Below are 6,435 nucleotides of genomic sequence, written 5' to 3'. Positions count from 1 at the left end.
TAACCCCTAACCCTAACCCCTAACCCTAACCCCTAACCCCTAACCCCTAACCCCTAACCCTCTCATGATTCCACCAGGGGACTAGAACAATGGCCCACTAGCTGACAGTATCAGGAAGCAGAGGGGGGGCTGGTAGTAATGTCTGAATGACGCTTCAGGGGGCGTCAAACCCTTCAGGACAATGTGTTAAAAACTGGTTCATTACTCAGATCTTCATTCATTGAGAACGGGGGCGTCCTCTGCTGGCAGGGTGTCTGTACTACAGCCACACATCGATGAGCCCAGAAAACAGCATTTTGACGTTTACTGTCTTTTCTGAATAAAACCAAAATAATTCAACGTGTTAATCCTTGCTTGCTATATTGTACCCATATTTTATAGGAAATTGATTATCATTATTGGTCCTTGCAGGGTTCAATAAAGCAATATAGATATACAGTTTATAGATATATAAATATAGATTACATGTTCATGCATGTCTATTTAATACAAATATATACAGGATGATAAGAGTCACTAGAAATAAAACAAGGTCTGTGTTGTGAGATAAAAGTCTGAATCCTGAGACGTCATCACAGCAGCTCCGCCGGCTTCATCCTCACGTCTGGATCGGTAACGCCCCATCACTGACGACATGTTGTTACTGAACGTCAGGTGGGAACAAAGAAAACACTTCACCTACTTTCAGGGTAGGTCAGGGTACCCTGAAAGTAGTACCTGACTACTGATAGACTAGTGCATATGGAGAAGGCCAGTGTGAGTAAGACCTTAGTTCAAAGCTAGTGCATAGGTAGATCAAAGCACTAGCTTTGATCTATGGTCTTACACTGGCCTTCTCCCTTTTCTTTCTATATTCTTTGTTTCCTGAGTGTACAAAAGTTGAAATTTGACCTTGATCTAGTTTCTCAAGGTCATGGTCATCATCTCATGTTCCTCCCCTTTGCTGCCTGAGTCATGTGTTGTTGTTTCATCTTTCTATCTGAACGGTTGTGAAGATGTTTGGTGGACTGACGGACGAACGCTGACATCACCGCTTTGAAGCGGGATGTAATGACGTGTGTGTGGTTTATTCTACTGTGTGAGCAACAGCTTTAAAATGAGTTTCTTAGAAATTAAAACCTACTTTGTTTAGTGGCACCAGTTCTAAAAGTTCCCAGACTTGAGATCTCTCTGGTTGGTTCCCTCGTAAAGCAATTAGAAAGAAAACCATCAGCAATCCGAGCGCTAATCCGATCAATCCAGGAGGTATTGATTCGATAAGCAGCGCACTGTTTCATCCATTCTAACACATCAGGGACCGGCCGGTGTTTCGAAGCCCCGCCCATTGATCTGAACCACTGAACTGGTTCACCTGGTGAATGAAGCACTTGAGTAGTTCTGAGCTACATGAGAGTGGCCATGTTGAGAAACTGAAGGAACAGCAGGAGAACCACACGGCTGTGGGTTTGTCCTCTCTTACCCCAGAGAGACCACGTGAGTCCACATGAGTCCACGTGGTCCACTTGGTTCTCAGATACCTAGGTGTGGGTTCTTAGGGGTTCGGGTGGAACCTGCCTGTGAGAACTGCAGCAGATGAGCTGACCTGGAGACAATTCTTCATTGTGTTCCTGTGAGGTCACTGCAGGACACTGGACAGTGTTGTCATGACGACACTGCATGCTTACAGTCTATGATGTCAGTTAGACTGACTACTGATACATGTGTGTTCTGATACACACACACACACACACACACACACACACACACACACACACACACACACACACACACACCATCTCAGTTTTCATTGGCTCATCTGGTTGCAGGGGCGGAGTCATCACTGGCCTTCAGATAACAAACTTCCTGAGAAGAAGCAGCTGAGCGGTCATGCGTGTAGCGCCACCTGCTGTCAGCAGAAGGACCTGAGCACCAGTTTCAGTCCCAATCAGGTGTGAAGTAGAACCGGTTCTAATCAGTCCGGTCTGACCCTCATGTCCAGGATCACTGGGGTCAGGACTTGTGTTTCAATATTAAATCTGGTTTCTGGTTCTGGTTCCTGTTCTCCTTCATGTTCGCTGTGATTCTTCTGAAATATTCAGCTTTGGGTTTTATTCACGTTTTCAGGTGAGAGTGTTGTAATTGTTCAAGAATAAAATGAATCATCAGAAACACAACTTGTCTAATAAACAGTTCATGTTGGACGTGAACAACTTCTACTGCGCATGTGCGCTGCGTCGGTGGATTCAAGGAAATCAGACTAATGATGACCAGCTGCAGCAGGAGCCGCGTGACCACGATGATTGGCTGATGGGTGGGCGTGGATTGGCTGATTGATCAGCGTGGATTGGCTGATGGGATGGTTTTATGTCAGATTTGGCGTCTCCAACACAGAGGTGATGTCAGTCGGCGCGCAGAGTTCAGTTCACCGCCTTCAGGTCAGCGTTAACGCGGGTTTCTCCTCCACGGCTCTGGAAGCTTCGCTTCAGGACGAGTCCAGATTCAAGCCTCTCGCTGCTCCAGCCTGAGTCTCTGATTGGCTGATTGTCTTTAACGCGCAGCACCTGGAGCAGCAGCGACCCGGCGTCAGCCAACAGGTGCGTAAAGCTGGCGTCAGCCAGTGTAGCATATAGAAGAAAGTATTTGATTCCACCAAAAGTCTTCCGTTCTTTGTTTTTTAATCTTCATTCTTTTGTTTAAACGAGTGTTTTGCATTTTATTTTGAAGTTGTTCTTTTGGTGTCTCCGTTACCTTCGACCCGTGACGTCACTTCCGTCGCGCGCCCTTTCCTCAGTCCCATTCTGGAGATGATGGAGGAAGGTGAGTTTGTGAAGTGCTCCTGCGTTGCATGTGGTATAAAAAGTTATACGAACGAAGATAAAGTGTTAGAAAGTAAGAATTGGGTTTGATGCTATCGAGTTTTTGTCCCGAGTGAAGTGTTTGGTCAATGTTTAGAGAATGTGTATTTCTCGGGAAAAATTCAGGACAACCGCAGCAATTGTTTTCATGACATTTCCTGTGCTGCAGGTTGCTGCGCTCTGTCCCGCTTTGTGTGCGCAATTTGTGACCGTGTGTCTTCATTTGTGCAGAATAAATACGCCAGCTGGGCTCAAACCATCACGTCCAGGGTCCTTATTACACAACGCAGAGACCTTAAAGGACAAGTTGGGCCAGACCGGCTACACCAGCAGGTGTGTGTAAAGCTGGCTGATGGAGCTGCAGGACGTCACCCCCACAGTCCTGGTCTGGGGCGGCCAGAGGAAGACCCCGGAGCGCCTTCCTCTCAGAGAAGCCTCCAGCAGCAGGTGAGTCCCTCCTGTTGGGGGGGGTTGGTTGGGGGGGGGGGGGGGGCAGGAAGGAACGGGAGCAGGAAGGAACGGGAGGGCAGTTGGTCTGGATGGCATTCCTGGAGGTACGGAACCTTCTCCTGGGTGGCTGTGGAGTTTTAGCGGCTGAGAAGATGCCTGAGGAATGGAGGAAGAGTGTACTGGCTCCCATTTTTAGGAACAAGGGTCATCTGCTGAGTTGTGGGAACGATGGTGGGATAAATTTGATGAATCCCACGATGAAGTTGTGGGTAACGAGTGGTAGGAGGTAGTTAGGACAGATGTGAGTATTTACAGGTGACTTTGGTTTAATTTCCAGGAGAAGAACCACAGATGCATTCTTTTCCTTGAGGATGTTAATGAAGTAGAGAGAAGGTCAGGAGGAGCTCCATGGTGTCTGTAGATCTAGAGAAAGAATGACAGGGTACCCAGAGAGGAACTGGGGTCCTGCATGAAGTCTGGAGTGGCAGAGGTCCGTTAGAACAGTACAGGACATGAACGAGTTCAGCTGAACAGGTGAGGTGTGCTGCAGGTGTGAGGGAGTTCAACGTAGAGGTGGGACTGATCAGGGATCAGATCTGAGCCCCTTCCTGTTTGCAGTGGTGATGATGGGCTGACTGATGGAGTTGGACTGGATTACCTCATGGACCATCATGTTCACAGATGACATTGTGAAAGCAGGGATCAGGTGGAGGAACATTCTTCCTTCTCCACTCCACCCATTAATGCACAGGTGCTGTTTTCCTCTCCATCGCATGCCACCACCTTTCTAAATGTTCCTCCACCAGCTCCGTGCAGATCAGTGTCATCTGTGAACATCATGGTCCATGGGGAATCCAGTCTAACTTCATATGTCAGCCTATTGCCTCCACTGCAAACAGGAAGGGGCTCAGATCTGATCCCTGATCAGTCCCACCTCTACCTCAAACTCCTGTCACACCTGCAGCACACCTCACCTTTTCTGCTGTCCTCCTTCATGTCCTGTATTCTAACGGACTTTTCTGCCAGTCCAGACCTCCTCATGCAGTCCCACACTTCCTCTCTGTCAGACTTTCTCTAGATGTACAAAGACACCATGGAGCTTCTTCTTTGGGGCAGCAGTGTCTCCGTGGTAGAGCGATCCTTGCAATCAGACATTGGTCACTGATCAAGTTGTTCAGTAAAGTTTGGTACTACAACTTGTTTCATCACTGGAGATGCTCCTCTAGACGGAGACCCAAGAACTAAGAGGGTTAGTGTTCATAGAAAAACCCTAAAAGGTGTGTGTGTGTGTGTCCCTCTGATTGTGGTGATAATGCTGCTGCTGATTGTTGGACTATTGATAATGCTGATGAAATTGAATGCCTTAAAGATGATACAATGATTATGGTGATGAGGATCCCGATTAGGGTATCAATAATTAAGCTGCTGATGAACATACTGATCACCTCAATCATTATCATCATTGTTAGTAGTATTCGGTGTTTCATGTTCGAATCCATCCCATACATCCATGGCCTAATATGTCCTCACATTTGTAGCCTAAAAAACAACCGGTCATGCTCTCGCGTCCCAACAGGTATTGGGATCTCCCACATTATATAAAGTTGTCTTTGTATGATGTGGGAGATGCACCTGAGTAAGAGTCCTGTATCAGAGCGGTCATCAGAGTGCGACTCAACGTCAAAACGGCTTTTACCGCGGTCGTCAATTTCCCTGGAGAGAAACCCGTCTGAGCCATCAAGGAGGAGTTCCACAGGATTACAGGTGAGTCATGTGGAGATCTGTTAAATTAACTTAAAATTATATCTGACATTGTGCTGCAACCTCAGACTTAAGTACCTCAGTTTAATTTTTCTTTAGGATTTCCCGACATAACTGGCTGCATGGATGGCACCCCACCGAGGGTCCATCCTATAAATCCATCAACCCAAACGTACAGGTACATGTAGATTGACTGTTAAAATGTTAGACTGAGTCATACCTAAACTAACATCTGTCATTCTCTGCCCTGTCAAGATCATGTGTGGTGCTGAAATCCACATTTCTGAAGTGGAGGCAATGTAGGTTTGGTCGGTCCATGACTCCTGGATATACGGTGAGTCTTACCTGAAAGGTCTCTACAGGTTGGCCGGACAGAGGGATGGAGATGAGGACGTGCAGCAGGTAAGGGTGATGAATAGAGATGGAAATGTGGCAACTAGTGCCAGTGTACTGGGTAGATGGAAGGAATACTCTGAGGAGATGAGGAAAATCAGGAAAAGGGAGGGTGGAAGATGCAAGTGTGGTGGACCAGGAAGTAGCGATTATCAGCAAGGGTGAAGGTAGAAGGGCACTAAAGAGGAAGGAATGGGAGGGCAGTTGGTCTGGATGGCATTCCTGGAGGTACGGAACCTTCTCCTGGGTGGCTGTGGAGTTTTTGACCAGGTAGTTCAACAGAATTTTAGCGGCTGAAAAGATGCCTGAGGAATGGAGGAAGAGTGTGCTGGTTCCCATTTTTAGGAACAAGGGTCATCTGCTGAGTTGTGGGAACTATGGAGGGATACATTTGAAGTTGAAGTTGTGGGTAACGAGTGGTAGAAGGTAGTTAGGACAGTTGTGAGTATTTACAGGTGACTTTGGTTTAATTTCCAGGAAAACAACCACAGATGCATTCTTTTCCTTGAGGATGTTAATGAAGTAGAGAGAAGGTCAGGAGGAGCTCCATGGTGTCTGTAGATCTAGAGAAAGAATGACAGGGTACCCAGAGAGGAACTGGGGTCCTGCATGAAGTCTGGAGTGGCAGAGGTCCGTTAGAACAGTACAGGACATGAACGAGTTCAGCTGAACAGGTGAGGTGTGCTGCAGGTGTGAGGGAGTTCAACGTAGAGGTGGGACTGATCAGGGATCAGATCTGAGCCCCTTCCTGTTTGCAGTGGTGATGATGGGCTGACTGATGGAGTTGGACTGGATTACCTCATGGACCATCATGTTCACAGATGACATTGTGAAAGCAGGGATCAGGTGGAGGAACATTCTTCCTTCTCCACTCATTAATGCACAGGTGCTGTTTTCCTCTCCATCGCATGCCACCACCTTTCTAAATGTTCCTCCACCAGCTCCGTGCAGATCAGTGTCATCTGTGAACATCATGGTCCATGGGGAATCCAGTCTA

The sequence above is a fragment of the Antennarius striatus genome, chromosome 20 (assembly GCF_040054535.1).
Source record: "Antennarius striatus isolate MH-2024 chromosome 20, ASM4005453v1, whole genome shotgun sequence".
Classification (NCBI taxonomy): Eukaryota; Metazoa; Chordata; class Actinopteri; order Lophiiformes; family Antennariidae; genus Antennarius; species Antennarius striatus.
Note: the sequence above shows the minus strand (reverse complement) of the source record.